The sequence below is a fragment of the Rhopalosiphum padi genome, chromosome 3 (assembly GCF_020882245.1).
Source record: "Rhopalosiphum padi isolate XX-2018 chromosome 3, ASM2088224v1, whole genome shotgun sequence".
Taxonomy (NCBI): domain Eukaryota; kingdom Metazoa; phylum Arthropoda; class Insecta; order Hemiptera; family Aphididae; genus Rhopalosiphum; species Rhopalosiphum padi.
In genome coordinates this window covers 51814100-51835511 of record NC_083599.1, presented here as the reverse complement: position 1 = coordinate 51835511, position 21412 = coordinate 51814100, and the positions used below count along the sequence as shown (strand labels likewise).

Below are 21412 nucleotides of genomic sequence, written 5' to 3'. Positions count from 1 at the left end.
CCATCCGGGCCGGAACGTTCGACTCGTCCGAGTACACTACCCGCTGGTCGTTAACGCATAACTGAAAATCGCGCCAATTTCTGTTGCGCGCGTTTGTATTTCTAGCAGTTGCTTACCTTTTCGAAGTGGAGTTGGATTTTGAGGTGGCATTTTAGGGAGCTCCAGAGGCTTTGGGGTCGTCTTGGTGGTCCGAGCAGTCTTGGCGGTCTGAGCTGTCTTGGCGGTCTGAGCCGTCTTGGCTGTCCGGCCCGTCTTAGTTGTCTTGGCCGTCTTGGTCGTCTTGGCCGTCTTGGCTGTCCAAGACGTCTTGGCTTTCCGGTCCGTCATGGTCGTCTTGGCCGTCTTGGCCATCCGGGCCGGAATGTTCGACTCGTCCGAGTACACAACCCGCCGGTCATTAACGCATAACTGAAAATCGCGCCAATGCTGTTGCGCGCGTTTGTGTTTCCAGCAGTTGGTTACCTTTTCGAAGTGGAGTTGGATTTTGAGGTGGCATTTTAGGGAGCTCCAGAGGCTTTGACCGTCGTCTTGGTGGTCCGAGCAGTCTTGGCGGTCCGAGCTGTCTTGGCGGTCTGAGCCGTCTTGGCTGTCCGGCCCGTCTTAGTCGTCTTGGCCGTCTTGGTCGTCTTGGACGTCTTGGCTGTTCGAGCCGACTTGGCTGTCCGAGCCGACTTGGCTGTCCAGCCTGTCTTGGTCGTCTTGGCCGTCTTGGCCATCCGGGCCGGAACGTTCGACTCGTCCGATTACACTACCCGCCGGTCGTTAACGCATAACTGAAAATCGCGCCAATGCTGTTGCGCGCGTTTGTGTTTCCAGCAGTTGGTTACCTTTTCGAAGTGGAGTGGGATTTTGAGGTGGCATTTTAGGGAGCTCCAGAGGCTTTCGGGTCGTCTTGGTGGTCCGAGCAGTCTTGGCGGTCCGAGCTGTCTTGGCGGTCTTAGTCGTCTTGGCCGTCTTGGCCGTCCGGTCCGGAACGTTCGTGCGATTCTCAGTTATGCGTCGACGACCGGCGGGTAGTGTACTCGGACGAGTCGAACGTTCGGGCCTGGACGACCAAGACGGCTCCGACAGCCAAGACAGCCAAGTCGACCAAAACGGGCCGGACAGCCAAGACGGCTCGGACAGCCAAGACGGCTCGGACAGCCAAGACGGCCAAGACGACCAAGACGGCCAAGACGACCAAGACGGCCAAGACGACTAAGACGGGCCGGACAGTCAAGACGGCTCAGACCGCCAAGACAGCTCGGACCGCCAAGACTGCTCGGACCATCAAGACGACCCCAAAGGTTCTGGAGCTCCCTAAAATGCCACCTCAAAATCCGACTCCGCTTCGCAAAGGTAACCAACTGCTAGAAATACAAACTCGCGCTACAGCATTGGCGCGATTTTCAGTTATGCGTTGACGACCGGCGGTAGTGTACTCGGATGAGTCGAACGTTCCGGCCCGGACGGCCAAGACAGCCAAGACGACCAAGACAGGCCGAACAGCCAAGACGGCCAAGACGACCAAGACGGCCAAGACGACCAAGACGGCCAAGACGACTAAGACGGGCCGGACAGTCAAGACGGCTCAGACCGCCAAGACAGCTCGGACCGCCAAGACTGCTCGGACCATCAAGACGACCCCAAAGGTTCTGGAGCTCCCTAAAATGCCACCTCAAAATCCGACTCCGCTTCGCAAAGGTAACCAACTGCTAGAAATACAAACTCGCGCTACAGCATTGGCGCGATTTTCAGTTATGCGTCGACGACCGGCGGGTAGTGTACTCGGACGAGTCGAACGTTCGGGCCTGGACGGCCTTTTCAGCCAAGACGACCAAGACGGGCCGGACAGCCAAGACGGCTCGGACAGCCAAGACGGCCAAGACGACCAAGACGGCCAAGACGACTAAGACGGGCCGGACAGCCAAGACGGCTCAGACCGCCAAGACAGCGCGGACCGCCAAGACTGCTCGTGCCACCAAGACGACCCCAAATCCTATGGAGCTCCCTAAAACGCCGCCTCAAAATCCGACTCAACTTCGAAAAGGTAATCAACTACTAGAAATACTAGAAATAGTCTTGGTGGTCCGAGCAGTCTTGGCGGTCCGAGCTGTCTTGGCTGTCCGGCCCGTCTTGGCGGTCGGAGCCGTCTTGGCTGTCCGGCCCATCTTAGTCGTCTTGGCCGTCTTGGTCGTCTTGGCCGTCTTGGTCGTCATGGCTGTCTTGGTCGTCTTGGCTGTCTTGGCCGTCCGGGCCGGAACGTTCGACTCATCCGAGTACACTACCCGCCGGTCGTCAACGCATAACTGAAAATCGCGCCAATTTCTGTTGCGCGCGTTTGTATTTCTAGCAGTTGCTTTCCTTTTGGAAGTGGAGTTGGATTTTGAGGTGGCATTTTAGGGAGCTCCAGAGGCTTTGGGGTCGTCTTGGTGGTCCGAGCAGTCTTGGCGGTCCGAGCTGTCTTGGTGGTCTGAGCCGTCTTGGCTGTCCGGCCCGTCTTAGTCGTCTTGGCCGTCTTGGTCGTCTTGGCCGTCTTGGTCGTCTTGGCCGTCATGGTCGTCTTGGCCGTCTTGGCCATCCGGGCCGGAACGTTCGTGCGATTCTCAGTTATGCGTCGACGACCGGCGGGTAGTGTACTCGGACGAGTCGAACGTTCGGGCCTGGACGACCAAGACGGCTCCGACAGCCAAGACAGCCAAGTCGACCAAAATGGGCCGGACAGCCAAGACGGCTCGGACAGCCAAGACGGCTCGGACAGCTAAGACGGCCAAGACGACCAAGACGGCCAAGACGACTAAGACGGGCCGGACAGTCAAGACGGCTCAGACCGCCAAGACAGCTCGGACCGCCAAGACTGCTCGGACCATCAAGACGACCCCAAAGGTTCTGGAGCTCCCTAAAATGCCACCTCAAAATCCGACTCCGCTTCGCAAAGGTAACCAACTGCTAGAAATACAAACTCGCGCTACAGCATTGGCGCGATTTTCAGTTATGCGTCGACGACCGGCGGGTAGTGTACTCGGACGAGTCGAACGTTCGGGCCTGGACAGCCTTTTCAGCCAAGACGACCAAGACAGGCCGGACAGCCAAGACGGCTCGGACAGCCAAGACGGCTCGGACAGCCAAGACGGCCAAGACGACCAAGACGGCCAAGACGACTAAGACGGGCCGGACAGCCAAGACGGCTCAGACCGCCAAGACAGCTCGGACCGCCAAGACTGCTCGGACCATCAAGACGACCCCAAAGGTTCTGGAGCTACCTAAAATGCCACCTCAAAATCCGACTCCGCTTCGCAAAGGTAACCAACTGCTAGAAATACAAACTCGCGCAACAGCATTGGCGCGATTTTCAGTAATGCGTTGACGACCGGCGGTTAGTGTACTCGGACGAGTCGAACGTTCCAACCCGGACAGCTAAGACGGCGAAGACGACCAAGACGGGCCGAACAGCCAAGACGGCCAAAACGACCTAGACGGCCAAGCCGATCAAGAAGGCCAAGACGACTAAGACGGGCCGGACAGCCAAGACGGCTCAGACCGCCAAGACAGCGCGGACCGCCAAGACTGCTCGTGCCACCAAGACGACCCCAAATCCTATGGAGCTCCCTAAAACGCCGCCTCAAAATCCGACTCAACTTCGAAAAGGTAATCAACTACTAGAAATACTAGAAATAGTCTTGGTGGTCCGAGCAGTCTTGGCGGTCCGAGCTGTCTTGGCTGTCCGGCCCGTCTTGGCGGTCGGAGCCGTCTTGGCTGTCCGGCCCATCTTAGTCGTCTTGGCCGTCTTGGTCGTCTTGGCCGTCTTGGTCGTCTTGGCCGTCTTGGTCGTCTAGGCCATCTTGGCCGTCCGGTGCGGAACGTTCGTGCGATTCTCAGTTATGCGTCGACGACCGGCGGGTAGTGTACTCGGACGAGTCGAACGTTCGGGCCTGGACGACCAAGACGGCTCCGACAGCCAAGACAGCCAAGTCGACCAAAATGGGCCGGACAGCCAAGACGGCTCGGACAGCCAAGACGGCTCGGACAGCTAAGACGGCCAAGACGACCAAGACGGCCAAGACGACTAAGACGGGCCGGACAGTCAAGACGGCTCAGACCGCCAAGACAGCTCGGACCGCCAAGACTGCTCGGACCATCAAGACGACCCCAAAGGTTCTGGAGCTCCCTAAAATGCCACCTCAAAATCCGACTCCGCTTCGCAAAGGTAACCAACTGCTAGAAATACAAACTCGCGCTACAGCAATGGCGCGATTTTCAGTTATGCGTCGACGACCGGCGGGTAGTGTACTCGGACGAGTCGAACGTTCGGGCCTGGACAGCCTTTTCAGCCAAGACGACCAAGACGGGCCGGACAGCCAAGACGGCTCGGACAGCCAAGACGGCTCGGACAGCCAAGACGGCCAAGACGACCAAGACGGCCAAGACGACTAAGACGGGCCGGACAGCCAAGACGGCTCAGACCGCCAAGACAGCTCGGACCGCCAAGACTGCTCGGACCATCAAGACGACCCCAAAGGTTCTGGAGCTACCTAAAATGCCACCTCAAAATCCGACTCCGCTTCGCAAAGGTAACCAACTGCTAGAAATACAAACTCGCGCAACAGCATTGGCGCGATTTTCAGTAATGCGTTGACGACCGGCGGTTAGTGTACTCGGACGAGTCGAACGTTCCGGCCCGGACAGCTAAGACGGCGAAGACGACCAAGACGGGCCGAACAGCCAAGACGGCCAAAACGACCTAGACGGCCAAGCCGATCAAGAAGGCCAAGACGACTAAGACGGGCCGGACAGCCAAGACGGCTCAGACCGCCAAGACAGCGCGGACCGCCAAGACTGCTCGTGCCACCAAGACGACCCCAAATCCTATGGAGCTCCCTAAAACGCCGCCTCAAAATCCGACTCAACTTCGAAAAGGTAATCAACTACTAGAAATACTAGAAATAGTCTTGGTGGTCCGAGCAGTCTTGGCGGTCCGAGCTGTCTTGGCTGTCCGGCCCGTCTTGGCGGTCGGAGCCGTCTTGGCTGTCCGGCCCATCTTAGTCGTCTTGGCCGTCTTGGTCGTCTTGGCCGTCTTGGTCGTCATGGCTGTCTTGGTCGTCTTGGCTGTCTTGGCCGTCCAGGCCGGAACGTTCGTGCGATTCTCAGTTATGCGTCGACGACCGGCGGGTAGTGTACTCGGACGAGTCGAACGTTCGGGCCTGGACGACCAAGACGGCTCCGACAGCCAAGACAGCCAAGTCGACCAAAACGGGCCGGACAGCCAAGACGGCTCGGACAGCCAAGACGGCTCGGACAGCTAAGACGGCCAAGACGACCAAGACGGCCAAGACGACCAAGACGGCCAAGACGACTAAGACGGGCCGGACAGTCAAGACGGCTCAGACCGCCAAGACAGCTCGGACCGCCAAGACTGCTCGGACCATCAAGACGACCCCAAAGGTTCTGGAGCTCCCTAAAATGCCACCTCAAAATCCGACTCCGCTTCGCAAAGGTAACCAACTGCTAGAAATAAAAACTCGCGCTACAGCATTGGCGCGATATTCAGTTATGCGTCGACGACCGGCGGGTAGTGTACTCGGACGAGTCGAACGTTGGGGCCTGGACAGCCTTTTCAGCCAAGACGACCAAGACGGGCCGGACAGCCAAGACGGCTCGGACAGCCAAGACGGCTCGGACAGCCAAGACGGCCAAGACGACCAAGACGGCCAAGACGACTAAGACGGGCCGGACAGCCAAGACGGCTCAGACCGCCAAGACAGCTCGGACCGCCAAGACTGCTCGGACCATCAAGACGACCCCAAAGGTTCTGGAGCTACCTAAAATGCCACCTCAAAATCCGACTCTGCTTCGCAAAGGTAACCAACTGCTAGAAATACAAACTCGCGCAACAGCATTGGCGCGATTTTCAGTAATGCGTTGACGACCGGCGGTTAGTGTACTCGGACGAGTCGAACGTTCCGGCCCGGACAGCTAAGACGGCGAAGACGACCAAGACGGGCCGAACAGCCAAGACGGCCAAAACGACCTAGACGGCCAAGCCGATCAAAAAGGCCAAGACGACTAAGACGGGCCGGACAGCCAAGACGGCTCAGACCGCCAAGACAGCGCGGACCGCCAAGACTGCTCGTGCCACCAAGACGACCCCAAATCCTATGGAGCTCCCTAAAACGCCGCCTCAAAATCCGACTCAACTTCGAAAAGGTAATCAACTACTAGAAATACTAGAAATAGTCTTGGTGGTCCGAGCAGTCTTGGCGGTCCGAGCTGTCTTGGCTGTCCGGCCCGTCTTGGCGGTCGGAGCCGTCTTGGCTGTCCGGCCCATCTTAGTCGTCTTGGCCGTCTTGGTCGTCTTGGCCGTCTTGGTCGTCTTGGCCGTCTTGGTCGTCTAGGCCATCTTGGCCGTCCGGTCCGGAACGTTCGTGCGATTCTCAGTTATGCGTCGACGACCGGCGGGTAGTGTACTCGGACGAGTCGAACGTTCGGGCCTGGACGACCAAGACGGCTCCGACAGCCAAGACAGCCAAGTCGACCAAAATGGGCCGGACAGCCAAGACGGCTCGGACAGCCAAGACGGCTCGGACAGCTAAGACGGCCAAGACGACCAAGACGGCCAAGACGACTAAGACGGGCCGGACAGTCAAGACGGCTCAGACCGCCAAGACAGCTCGGACCGCCAAGACTGCTCGGACCATCAAGACGACCCCAAAGGTTCTGGAGCTCCCTAAAATGCCACCTCAAAATCCGACTCCGCTTCGCAAAGGTAACCAACTGCTAAAAATACAAACTCGCGCTACAGCATTGGCGCGATTTTCAGTTATGCGTCGACGACCGGCGGGTAGTGTACTCGGACGAGTCGAACGTTCGGGCCTGGACAGCCTTTTCAGCCAAGACGACCAAGACGGGCCGGACAGCCAAGACGGCTCGGACAGCCAAGACGGCTCGGACAGCCAAGACAGCCAAGACGACCAAGACGGCCAAGACGACTAAGACGGGCCGGACAGCCAAGACGGCTCAGACCGCCAAGACAGCTCGGACCGCCATGACTGCTCGGACCATCAAGACGACCCCAAAGGTTCTGGAGCTACCTAAAATGCCACCTCAAAATCCGACTCCGCTTCGCAAAGGTAACCAACTGCTAGAAATACAAACTCGCGCAACAGCATTGGCGCGATTTTCAGTAATGCGTTGACGACCGGCGGTTAGTGTACTCGGACGAGTCGAACGTTCCAACCCGGACAGCTAAGACGGCGAAGACGACCAAGACGGGCCGAACAGCCAAGACGGCCAAAACGACCTAGACGGCCAAGCCGATCAAGAAGGCCAAGACGACTAAGACGGGCCGGACAGCCAAGACGGCTCAGACCGCCAAGACAGCGCGGACAGCCAAGACTGCTCGTGCCACCAAGACGACCCCAAATCCTATGGAGCTCCCTAAAACGCCGCCTCAAAATCCGACTCAACTTCGAAAAGGTAATCAACTACTAGAAATACTAGAAATAGTCTTGGTGGTCCGAGCAGCCTTGGCGGTCCGAGCTGTCTTGGCTGTCCGGCCCGTCTTGGCGGTCGGAGCCGTCTTGGCTGTCCGGCCCATCTTAGTCGTCTTGGCCGTCTTGGTCGTCTTGGCCGTCTTGGTCGTCTTGGCCGTCTTGGTCGTCTAGGCCATCTTGGCCGTCCGGTCCGGAACGTTCGTGCGATTCTCAGTTATGCGTCGACGACCGGCGGGTAGTGTACTCGGACGAGTCGAACGTTCGGGCCTGGACGACCAAGACGGCCAAGACGACCAAGACGGCCAAGACGACTAAGACGGGCCGGACAGTCAAGACGGCTCAGACCGCCAAGACAGCTCGGACCGCCAAGACTGCTCGGACCATCAAGACGACCCCAAAGGTTCTGGAGCTCCCTAAAATGCCACCTCAAAATCCGACTCCGCTTCGCAAAGGTAACCAACTGCTAGAAATACAAACTCGCGCTACAGCATTGGCGCGATTTTCAGTTATGCGTCGACGACCGGCGGGTAGTGTACTCGGACGAGTCGAACGTTCGGGCCTGGACAGCCTTTTCAGCCAAGACGACCAAGACGGGCCGGACAGCCAAGACGGCTCGGACAGCCAAGACGGCTCGGACAGCCAAGACGGCCAAGACGACCAAGACGGCCAAGACGACTAAGACGGGCCGGACAGCCAAGACGGCTCAGACCGCCAAGACAGCTCGGACCGCCAAGACTGCTCGGACCATCAAGACGACCCCAAAGGTTCTGGAGCTACCTAAAATGCCACCTCAAAATCCGACTCCGCTTCGCAAAGGTAACCAACTGCTAGAAATACAAACTCGCGCAACAGCTTTGGCGCGATTTTCAGTAATGCGTTGACGACCGGCGGTTAGTGTACTCGGACGAGTCGAACGTTCCGGCCCGGACAGCTAAGACGGCCAAGACGACCAAGACGGGCCGAACAGCCAAGACGGCCAAAACGACCTAGACGGCCAAGCCGATCAAGACGGCCAAGACGACTAAGACGGGCCGGACAGCCAAGACGGCTCAGACCGCCAAGACAGCGCGGACCGCCAAGACTGCTCGTGCCACCAAGACGACCCCAAATCCTATGGAGCTCCCTAAAACGCCGCCTCAAAATCCGACTCAACTTCGAAAAGGTAATCAACTACTAGAAATACTAGAAATAGTCTTGGTGGTCCGAGCAGTCTTGGCGGTCCGAGCTGTCTTGGCTGTCCGGCCCGTCTTGGCGGTCGGAGCCGTCTTGGCTGTCCGGCCCATCTTAGTCGTCTTGGCCGTCTTGGTCGTCTTGGCCGTCTTGGTCGTCTTGGCCGTCTTGGTCGTCATGGCTGTCTTGGTCGTCTTGGCTGTCTTGGCCGTCCGGGCCGGAACGTTCGACTCATCCGAGTACACTACCCGCCGGTCGTCAACGCATAACTGATAATCGCGCCAATTTCTGTTGCGCGCGTTTGTATTTCTAGCAGTTGCTTTCCTTTTGGAAGTGGAGTTGGATTTTGAGGTGGCATTTTAGGGAGCTCCAGAGGCTTTGGGGTCGTCTTGGTAGTCCGAGCAGTCTTGGCGGTCCGAGCTGTCTTGGCGGTCTGAGCCGTCTTGGCTGTCCGGCCCGTCTTAGTCGTCTTGGCCGTCTTGGTCGTCTTGGACGTCTTGGCTGTTCGAGCCGACTTGGCTGTCCGAGCCGACTTGGCTGTCCAGCCTGTATTGGTCGTCTTGGCCGTCTTGGCCATCCGGGCCGGAACGTTCGACTCGTCCGAGTACACTACCCGCTGGTCGTCAACGTATAACTGAAAATCGCGCCAATTTCTGTTGCGCGCGTTTGTATTTCTAGCAGTTGCTTACCTTTTCGAAGTGGAGTTGGATTTTGAGGTGGCATTTTAGGGAGCTCCAGAGGCTTTGGGGTCGTCTTGGTGGTCCGAGCAGTCTTGGCGGTCCGAGCTGTCTTGGCGGTCTGAGCCGTCTTGGCTGTCCGGCCCGTCTTAGTCGTCTTGGCCGTCTTGGCCGTCCGGTCCGGAAAGTTCGTGCGATTCTCAGTTATGCGTCGACGACCGGCGGGTAGTGTACTCGGACGAGTCGAACGTTCGGGCCTGGACGACCAAGACGGCTCCGACAGCCAAGACAGATAAGTCGACCAAAACGGGCCGGACAGCCAAGACGGCTCGGACAGCCAAGACGGCTCGGACAGCCAAGACGGCCAAGACGACCAAGACGGCCAAGACGACCAAGACGGCCAAGACGACTAAGACGGGCCGGACAGTCAAGACGGCTCAGACCGCCAACACTGCTCGGACCATCAAGACGACCCCAAAGGTTCTGGAGCTCCCTAAAATGCCACCTCAAAATCCGACTCCGCTTCGCAAAGGTAACCAACTGCTAGAAATACAAACTCGCGCTACAGCATTGGCGCGATTTTCAGTTATGCGTTGACGACCGGCGGTAGTGTACTCGGATGAGTCGAACGTTCCGGCCCAGACGGCCAAGACAGCCAAGACGACCAAGACGGGCCGAACAGCCAAGACGGCCAAAACGACCTAGACGGCCAAGCCGATCAAGACGGCCAAGACGACTAAGACGGGCCGGACAGCCAAGACGGCTCAGACCGCCAAGACAGCGTGGACCGCCAAGACTGCTTGTGCCACCAAGACGACCCCAAATCCTATGGAGCTCCCTAAAACGCCGCCTCAAAATCCGACTCCACTTCGAAAAGGTAATCAACTACTAGAAATACTAGAAATAGTCTTGGCGGTCCGAGCTGTCTTTGCGGTCTGAGCCGTCTTGGCTGTCCGGCCCGTCTTAGTTGTCTTGGCCGTCTTGGTCGTCTTGGCCGTCTTGGCTGTCCGAGACGTCTTGGCATTCCGGTCCGTCATGGTCGTCTTGGCCGTCTTGGCCATCCGGGCCGGAACGTTCGACTCGTCCGAGTACACTACCCGCCGGTCATTAACGCATAACTGAAAATCGCGCCAATGCTGTTGCGCGCGTTTGTGTTTCCAGCAGTTGGTTACCTTTTCGAAGTGGAGTTGGATTTTGAGGTGGCATTTTAGGGAGCTCCAGAGGCTTTGGGGTCGTCTTGGTGGTCCGAGCAGTCTTGGCGGTCCGAGCTGTCTTGGCGGTCTGAGCCGTCTTGGCTGTCCGGCCCGTCTTAGTCGTCTTGGCCGTCTTGGTCGTCTTGGACGTCTTGGCTGTTCGAGCCGACTTGGCTGTCCGAGCCGACTTGGCTGTCCAGCCTGTCTTGGTCGTCTTGGCCGTCTTGGCCATCCGGGCCGGAACGTTCGACTCGTCCGAGTACACTACCCGCTGGTCGTCAACGCATAACTGAAAATCGCGCCAATTTCTGTTGCGCGCGTTTGTATTTCTAGCAGTTGCTTACCTTTTCGAAGTGGAGTTGGATTTTGAGGTGGCATTTTAGGGAGCTCCAGAGGCTTTGGGGTCGTCTTGGTGGTCCGAGCAGTCTTGGCGGTCCGAGCTGTCTTGGCGGTCTGAGCCGTCTTGGCTGTCCGGCCCGTCTTAGTCGTCTTGGCCGTCTTGGTCGTCTTGGCCGTCTTGGTCGTCTTGGCTGTCTTGGTCGTCTAGGCCATCTTGGCCGTCCGGTCCGGAACGTTCGTGCGATTCTCAGTTATGCGTCGACGACCGGCGGGTAGTGTACTCGGACGAGTCGAACGTTCGGACCTGGACGACCAAGACGGCTCCGACGGCCAAGACAGCCAAGACGACCAAAACGGGCCGGACAGCTAAGACGGCTCGGACAGCCAAGACGGCTCGGACAGCCAAGACGGCCAAGACGACCAAGACGGCCAAGACGACTAAGACGGGCCGGACAGTCAAGACGGCTCAGACCGCCAAGACAGCTCGGACCGCCAAGACTGCTCGGACCATCAAGACGACCCCAAAGGTTCTGGAGCTCCCTAAAATGCCACCTCAAAATCCGACTCCGCTTCGCAAAGGTAACCAACTGCTAGAAATACAAACTCGTGCTACAGCATTGGCGCGATTTTCAGTTATTCGTTGACGACCGGCGGTAGTGTACTCGGATGAGTCGAACGTTCCGGCCCGGACGGCCAAGACAGCCAAGACGACCAAGACGGGCCGAACAGCCAAGACGGCCAAAACGACCTAGACGGCCAAGCCGATCAAGACGGCCAAGACGACTAAGACGGGCCGGACAGCCAAGACGGCTCAGACCGCCAAGACAGCGTGGACCGCAAAGACTGCTTGTGCCACCAAGACGACCCCAAATCCTATGGAGCTCCCTAAAACGCCGCCTCAAAATCCGACTCCACTTCGAAAAGGTAATCAACTACTAGAAATACTAGAAATAGTCTTGGCGGTCCGAGCTGTCTTTGCGGTCTGAGCCGTCTTGGCTGTCCGGCCCGTCTTAGTTGTCTTGGCCGTCTTGGTCGTCTTGGCCGTCTTGGCTGTCCGAGACGTCTTGGCTTTCCGGTCCGTCATGGTCGTCTTGGCCGTCTTGGCCATCCGGGCCGGAACGTTCGACTCGTCCGAATACACTACCCGCCGGTCATTAACGCATAACTGAAAATCGCGCCAATGCTGTTGCGCGCGTTTGTGTTTCCAGCAGTTGGTTACCTTTTCGAAGTGGAGTTGGATTTTGAGGTGGCATTTTAGGGAGCTCCAGAGGCTTTGGGGTCGTCTTGGTGGTCCGAGCAGTCTTGGCGGTCCGAGCTGTCTTGGCGGTCTGAGCCGTCTTGGCTGTCCGGCCCGTCTTAGTCGTCTTGGCCGTCTTGGTCGTCTTGGCCGTCTTGGTCGTCTTGGCCGTCTTGGTCATCTAGGCCATCTTGGCCGTCCGGTCCGGAACGTTCGTGCGATTCTCAGTTATGCGTCGACGACCGGCGGGTAGTGTACTCGGACGAGTCGAACGTTCGGGCCTGGACGACCAAGACGGCTCCGACAGCCAAGACAGCCAAGACGACCAAAACGGGCCGGACAGCCAAGACGGCTCGGACAGCCAAGACGGCTCGGACAGCCAAGACGGCCAAGACGACCAAGACGGCCAAGACGACTAAGACGGGCCGGACAGTCAAGACGGCTCAGACCGCCAAGACAGCTCGGACCGCCAAGACTGCTCGGACCATCAAGACGACCCCAAAGGTTCTGGAGCTCCCTAAAATGCCACCTCAAAATCTGACTCCGCTTCGCAAAGGTAACCAACTGCTAGAAATACAAACTCGCGCTACAGCATTGGCGCGATTTTCAGTTATGCGTTGACGACCGGCGGTAGTGTACTCGGTTGAGTCGAACGTTCCGGCCCGGACGGCCAAGACAGCCAAGACGACCAAGACGGGCCGAACAGCCCAGACGGCCAAAACGACCTAGACGGCCAAGCCGATCAAGACGGCCAAGACGACTAACACGGGCCGGACAGCCAAGACGGCTCAGACCGCCAAGACAGCGTGGACCGCCAAGACTGCTCGTGACACCAAGACGACCCCAAATCCTATGGAGCTCCCTAAAACGCCGCCTCAAAATCCGACTCCACTTCGAAAAGGTAATCAACTACTAGAAATACTAGAAATAGTCTTGGCGGTCCGAGCTGTCTTTGCGGTCTGAGCCGTCTTGGCTGTCCGGCCCGTCTTAGTTGTCTTGGCCGTCTTGGTCGTCTTGGCTTTCCCGTCCGTCATGGTCGTCTTGGCCGTCTTGGCCATCCGGGCCGGAACGTTCGACTCGTCCGAGTACACTACCCGCCGGTCATTAACGCATAACTGAAAATCGCGCCAATGCTGTTGCGCGCGTTTGTGTTTCCAGCAGTTGGTTACCTTTTCGAAGTGGAGTTGGATTTTGAGGTGGCATTTTAGGGAGCTCCAGAGGCTTTGGGGTCGTCTTGGTGGTCCGAGCAGTCTTGGCGGTCCGAGCTGTCTTGGCGGTCTGAGCCGTCTTGGCTGTCCGGCCCGTCTTAGTCGTCTTGGCCGTCTTGGTCGTCTTGGCCGTCTTGGTCGTCTAGGCCATCTTGGCCGTCCGGTCCGGAACGTTCGTGCGATTCTCAGTTATGCGTCGACGCCCGGCGGGTAGTGTACTCGGACGAGTCGAACGTTCGGGCCTGGACGACCAAGACGGCTCCGACAGCCAAGACAGCCAAGACGACCAAAACGGGCCGGACAGCCAAGACGGCTCGGACAGCCAAGACGGCCAAGACGACCAAGACGGCCAAGACGACTAAGACGGTCCGGACAGTCAAGACGGCTCAGACCGCCAAGACAGCTCGGACCGCCAAGACTGCTCGGACCATCAAGACGACCCCAAAGGTTCTGGAGCTCCCTAAAATGCCACCTCAAAATCCGACTCCGCTTCGCAAAGGTAATCAACTGCTAGAAATACAAACTCGCGCTACAGCATTGGCGCGATTTTCAGTTATGCGTTGACGACCGGCGGTAGTGTACTCGGATGAGTCGAACGTTCCGGCACGGACGGCCAAGACAGCCAAGACGACCAAGACGGGCCGAACAGCCAAGACGGCCAAAACGACCTAGACGGCCAAGCCGATCAAGACGGCCAAGACGACTAAGACGGGCCGGACAGCCAAGACGGCTCAGACCGCCAAGACAGCGCGGACCGCCAAGACTGCTCGTGCCACCAAGACGACCCCAAATCCTATGGAGCTCCCTAAAACGCCGCCTCAAAATCCGACTCCACTTCGAAAAGGTAATCAACTACTAGAAATACTAGAAATAGTCTTGGCGGTCCGAGCTGTCTTTGCGGTCTGAGCCGTCTTGGCTGTCCGGCCCGTCTTAGTTGTCTTGGCCGTCTTGGTCGTCTTGGCCGTCTTGGCTGTCCGAGACGTCTTGGCTTTCCGGTCCGTCATGGTCGTCTTGGCCGTCTTGGCCATCCGGGCCGGAACGTTCGACTCGTCCGAGTACACTACCCGCCGGTCATTAACGCATAACTGAAAATCGCGCCAATGCTGTTGCGCGCGTTTGTGTTTCCAGCAGTTGGTTATCTTTTCGAAGTGAAGTTGGATTTTGAGGTGGCATTTTAGGGAGCTCCAGAGGCTTTGGGGTCGTCTTGGTGGTCCGAGCAGTCTTGGCGGTCCGAGCTGTCTTGGCGGTCTGAGCCGTCTTGGCGGTCGGAGCCGTCTTGGCTGTCCGGCCCATCTTAGTCGTCTTGGCTGTCTTGGTCGTCTTGGTCGTCTTGGTCGTCATGGCTGTCTTGGTCGTCTTGGCTGTCTTGGCCGTCCGGGCCGGAACGTTCGACTCATCCGAGTACACTACCCGCCGGTCGTCAACGCATAACTGAAAATCGCGCCAATTTCTGTTGCACGCGTTTGTATTTCTAGCAGTTGCATACCTTTTGGAAGTGGAGTTGGATTTTGAGGTGGCATTTTAGGGAGCTCCAGAGGCTTTGGGGTCGTCTTGGTGGTCCGAGCAGTCTTGGCGGTCCGAGCTGTCTTGGCGGTCTGAGCCGTCTTGGCTGTCCGGCCCGTCTTAGTCGTCTTGGCCGTCTTGGTCGTCTTGGACGTCTTGGCTGTTCGAGCCGTCTTGGCTGTCCGAGCCGACTTGGCTGTTCGGCCTGTCTTGGTCGTCTTGGCCGTCTTGGCCATCCGGGCCGGAACGTTCGACTCGTCCGAGTACACTACCCGCTGGTCGTCAACGCATAACTGAAAATCGCGCCAATTTCTGTTGCGCGCGTTTGTATTTCTAGCAGTTGCTTACCTTTTCGAAGTGGAGTTGGATTTTGAGGTGGCATTTTAGGGAGCTCCAGAGGCTTTGGGGTCGTCTTGGTGGTCCGAGCAGTCTTGGCGGTCCGAGCTGTCTTGGCGGTCTGAGCCGTCTTGGCTGTCCGGCCCGTCTTAGTTGTCTTGGCCGTCTTGGTCGTCTTGGCCGTCTTGGCTGTCCGAGACGTCTTGGCTTTCCGGTCCGTCATGGTCGTCTTGGCCGTCTTGGCCATCCGGGCCGGAACGTTCGACTCGTCCGAGTACACTACCCGCCGGTCGTCAACGCATAACTGAAAATCGCGCCAATTTCTGTTGCGCGCGTTTGTATTTCTAGCAGTTGCTTACCTTTTCGAAGTGGAGTTGGATTTTTAGGTGGCATTTTAGGGAGCTCCAGAGGCTTTGGGGTCGTCTTGGTGGTCCGAGCAGTCTTGGCGGTCCGAGCTGTCTTGGCGGTCTGAGCCGTCTTGGCTGTCCGGCCCGTCTTAGTCGTCTTGGCCGTCTTGGCCGTCTTGGTCGTCTTGGCCGTCATGGTCGTCTTGGCCGTCTTGGTCATCCGGGTCGGAACGTTCGACTCGTCCGAGTACACTACCTGCTGGTCGTCAACGCATAACTGAAAATCGTGCCAATTTCTGTTGCGCGCGTTTGTATTTCTAGCAGTTGCTTACCTTTTCGAAGTGGAGTTGGATTTTGAGGTGGCATTTTAGGGAGCTCCAGAGGCTTTGGGGTCGTCTTGGTGGTCCGAGCAGTCTTAGCGGTCCGAGCTGTCTTGGCGGTCTGAGCCGTCTTGGCTGTCCGGCCCGTCTTAGTCGTCTTGGCCGTCTTGGTTGTCTTGGCCGTCTTGGTCGTCTTGGCCGTCTTGGTCGTCTAGGCCGTCTTGGCCGTCCGGTCCGGAACGTTCGTGCGATTCTCAGTTATGCGTTGACGACCGGCGGGTAGTGTACTCGGACGAGTCGAACGTTCGGGCCTGGACGGCCAAGACGGCTCCGACAGCCAAGACAGCCAAGACGACCAAAACGGGCCGGACAGCCAAGACGGCTCGGACAGCCAAGACGGCTCGGACAGCCATGACGGCCAAGACGACCAAGACGGCCAAGACGACCAAGACGGGCCGAACAGCCAAGACGGCTCGGACAGCCAAGACGACTCGGACAGTCAAGACAGCTCGTACAGCCAAGACGGCCAAGACGACCTAGACGGCCAAGCCGACCAAGACGGCCGAGACGACTAAAACGGGCCGGACAGCCAAGACGGCTCAGACCACCAAGACGACCCCAAAGCCTATGGAGCTCCCTAAAACGCCGCCTCAAAATACGACTCCACTTCGAAAAGGTAACTAACTGCTAGAAATACAAACGCGCGCAACACCATTGGCGCGATTTTCAGTTATGCGTTGACGACCGGCGGGTAGTGTACACGGACGAGTCGAACGTTCGCCCGAAGCGTTTGTTCAATACTTCTTCAAAGGTTCTTTCAGTCGAGCGTACTTTATGCACACGCACTCCGTGACATTATCGTCTATGTTCGGCGTCATGTGCCGACTGACTCCTTTCGTATATTAAGACGCAGTTCAGGCGCAGCGGTTCGATGCCTTCGGTTGTAGCAATCGATGAAACCTTAGGAAGTACTTATGTTTATTTTATGACTAGGTATGTCAGTAGGAAATGTTTTTTGTTTTGGTTTTTTTTTCTTACAAAAGTTAACTGTTGATTTTTTTTGTTTTAATTTAATAATTGCATTGCATAGTTATTCAACTAATTGTGATACATTGACAGATGTATACTGTTTCTATTCTATTAAAAATGTCAAAAGTTGCACGTGAAAGTATGCTAGGATTGAATTGGTTGGATAACTTTTGCATTGATTGTGATTTTTTAAAAACTTAAAGATTACAGTATTATTCACTTGTCGAAAAGAAAAAAAAATGCTTATTTCTGTTGTTACCTATTTTATTATATATGTTTTTAAATTTGGTATCATTATTTGCTATAAAAAATTTGCAATAGGTTATTTGAGAGTTAACATTTTTAGTAATTAATATTTAAGTTGTATATTCAAACAATTATTGTTTCGGTACTGAATGTGTACTGCCTATGCTTCTTATCTGTCTGCAATACTTTTAAGTTAAGTTGTTTTCCTAAATACATTTATAATAATATTTATAATATTATATATGTTTAGTATACTTTTGTTTTAAAATTAAATTTGTTGGTATTTACTTTTTAGCATATTTCTACGATAATAGAATATTTTTTTTTTGTTACTGAAAAAAATTTCAACTATTTGGTATTTAAAATAAGTGAAAAAAAATCAAAAATCTTTGTTGTACTTACCTTTATTTATATATATGAATAATATGATTATCAATAATGATGTTGGGTAATAGTAATGGTGAGCATTATGACTGTTGAAAATGTAAAATAATATATTAAAATTATTTTATTGGTGTACTATCTTGGAGATGATTAACAGAAATGTTTCTACTGCTCAAACTATGAAATGATTCTGGAGTAAATACAATTTCAATTGATTAATATTATTATATTATTTTATTATATCATTATTTATGTAATCATACTAACATGTAATATAATTGACTTTTAGGTATATTTATCCCTAATCATTAATCACAAAATCGTGTATAGTTTATTACATACAATTTTACAATTAATTAGGTTTAAATCATATTTGAATCTGTTTTTAGTTTTAATACTGTACATTTTTTACTATGCCATGGAAGTAGAAATAGTTTTTCAACTACAATTTTTATTTGTAGGTAACAAGCTACTACATAATAATATTATAATACGTAGGTACTGATTACTAATATAAATACTAAGTATTTACAGTTAAACATTTATTATCTATAGTTCAAAAAAATATTTTTTTGATAGATAAGATCAAAATTTATACTTGCTAATTTTATGTTGAATTGTTTTGTATAATGGTTAGCAAATACATTAATAAACTGTTAAATATTATTTTTTATCTGTTTTCTAGGCGAATTAGTCTTTTGTAATTGGAAGAATACATATTATCGTGCAGAAATACAGAAAATAATTCCAGAATCTGAATACCTTTCAGTTCATTTCTGGAAGTTTGCCAAATCGTTAGTCTATCTATATTTTTAAATTTAAAATAAATTAAATTTATCAATACTTTATTGATCAATATGTTTTAGATGGGACATGCCGATGAATAAAAATACTCTGATAAGATTTGAATCGAAAGCAAACAAAATATATGCCCAGAGATACAATGCGTATCAACAGTAAGTATAAAATTATAGAAACTATTAAAAGTTTCTTTCTATTTATTTATAAATATACTAATACATTTTTATTTTTATAGCAGGAAGATTAAAGAAAATAATAGAATAAAAGAAGAGATACTTGTAAGTAATTAAACAAAATATCATGCACGTATATTATACCATGTGATAACAAATTATAACTGATAACATGTGATAACTGATAACAAATGATAACTGGTTGTATGCATACGTATATGATAACAATAATACAAGTCGCACACGTACGCGATCGGGCGTCGGCGGCGGGTTGCGGTTGCGGCGGGTTGCGGTTTCTGAATCGGCTATTTAATACTACTTACTAAAAATGAATATATATGTACGAAAAATCATTACCAAAAATGATATTTTTGAAGAAAAATACCAAAATAAGCAAAACAAAAAAAAAAAACTATAAATATGAACTCAATACTCATAGGTTATAGAAGATAGAACACAGTTTTAGGTGACCTAGCTAAATTGAAGACTCGGAAAATATATGGAATTTCTAAAACTTCTCATCCATAATTATTATAAGTAATGCGAGTCTCATGTTACCTTTGTAAAAGTATACTTTGTAGAATTTGTTAATCAATAATATATGATACATTAAATTTAAATTACCTAATCGTAACACACGAGTAAAATAAGAAACATGTTATACTAAGAATTTTAAGTTCTGAGCTACCTATGTTATTTGTTAAAGTTAATTTTCAGTAAAATCAATACTTATAATAAAATAAAATGATGAATAAAATAAACTATAATTGTATTAAAATATTTGTATTTATGTTTATTCTGAATACTACAATTTCCTATATTACTTTTAACATATATTGTATATATCATTACACTACTAATAATAAAATAATTAAGAATTTACTAGTTATTACTTAAATTTTAGGATATTAACTAAGTATACCTTATTAATAAAACTATCAATACTAATATAATACCTATACATATAATCGATTATATGATACTAATGTTATTATATAAAACTTCATATAAAACAAAAATAGACTGAGTACAAATAATTCAATCAAAAACCTCGGAGACCTTACAAAAGACATTTCCCACCTCAATATAAACTATACACTGCACAAGACCTTTTGATACTATTGATAAAATATGTAATTTAACCATAGAATGCAGAAAATTCCATATAATAAACTACCTGCAAGATAACTCACTTCGTACAGTGCTTACATAACTGCGATATTATGTCAAATGTTATAAGACATATACAGTATAATTTAGTTTTTACCTATAAAATATTATAAAATACACAAATATGTCAACATAATATATTGTAACATTGGACTTAATGAAATTTATAATAATATTAAAGTAGGTAATATGTAGTCCTGGATCTTGTATGATTAACTTCTAAAACTTAATTTCTTTTTCAAAAGTTATAAAAAAATAAAAACGTCAAGTGTAATATTTAAAGAATAATATTATGCTGTTTTGTTCTTAAACTCTGCATAAATTATTCTATAATTTATTTACATATGCATAACTTAATTTTCGTATTGTGTAGATTGTCATAATACCCACATGAGTGTGAGATATTTTTTGTAAGATAAAAATGTAAAACCATTTTCAATTATTTAACATGACGTGTTTATTGGACATTGCATCAGGGTATAAAATATGAGTATTTTTGATAAGTGTTAAAAAAAATAAATGCAATTGGTGCGGGAAGTATATCAATATTCATTAAGTATAAACATTTAATATATAATTTATAGTAATTATTATACTGTGTGTACAAAAACATTGACTACATTTTCATGACTTATTTGTTACAAAATGCAAAAGTTGTTCATAAAATATGTAAAATAACAGACCATATTATTGCATTCAATAGGGGTTGAAAACATCGTGTGTTAGTAAAAAGGGTTCATTATTCATTATTATTATTATTATACTATTTTATTATACCCATTTTAATAAATTATGTTGGGGGCAAACATTTTTCAACTATATTTTATCATGGTGATAATTTAATAAATTCGTTTGATTTTGTTTCGAAGTTCAATTTTGAAGTTTATATTATTTTCTGGTAAGAATTAAAAAAAAATAATTATGAAAAATTAATATACATTTAAATTCTTTTAAACATTGTTTTTTTGAAAAATATTATGCATCAATTTAATTTTACTAAATATATATACCTAACAAAACAAATTGATGAAATAAAAATTAATAAAAAACAAATATTAACGTCAAATAAATTGAATAAATTGTCATAAACTAAATAAATGAATGTTCTAATAATTTAATGTGTATTATATTTCAAAACGAATACAATATGACGTATTAAAATATAATGTTTTAAAAAAAAAAATCCATTTTTCAGATTGTTTTAATTTCATTTTTATTAACTATTTTATATACAGAAGTATATAGAAGAACAATATAGATTTTTATATTTTCAATAAATGTTTTGTTGAGTGAAATAAGCTTAAAAAAAGTTTTGTATAGCACTAATAATAATAATAATACCTGTGAAAGTATAAGATAACGTACTCGGTGATTTTTAGATTATTTGAATTATAATCTATTTTATTATACTTTTAAACCATTTATTATGTAAAATTCGAAACATTTTAAAACTAATTAAACTAATTTACTAATGTTGTTCAATCAATACATATTGTATACATTGTGTACCATATTATTTATAGTGAACTCGTATTAATGAGGTAATATTTTAAACGATTAACAAAAAAATAAATAAATTATAAAGTGAACAACTTTAAAAATGTTTGAAATGATATATTAATATTAGTATAAAGTTGAAATTGGTACAATAATTTACAGTGATCATTGGCGATCATATACGTAATAAGTACCTACTTTGGAAAATGGTTTTGTTGAAGTTTTTCTTTTTACTAAATTTCACAAAATTAAACAAGCTAGTTTAATCATATTTTGTACAGGTACTAATTACAAGTATATTGTTTTAGTTAAA

At 50.2% G+C, this 21412-nt stretch overlaps 1 long non-coding RNA gene across 1 annotated transcript; it reads left to right on the top strand.

The window, feature by feature from the left end:
* The first annotated feature begins 18141 nt into the window (after window positions 1-18141).
* LOC132928063 (uncharacterized) lies at window positions 18142-18537 on the top strand. Its single transcript, XR_009661958.1, has 3 exons — window positions 18142-18252; window positions 18325-18414; window positions 18495-18537. It is a non-coding gene; the product is annotated as an uncharacterized LOC132928063 (long non-coding RNA).
* Window positions 18538-21412: the final 2875 nt, after the last annotated feature.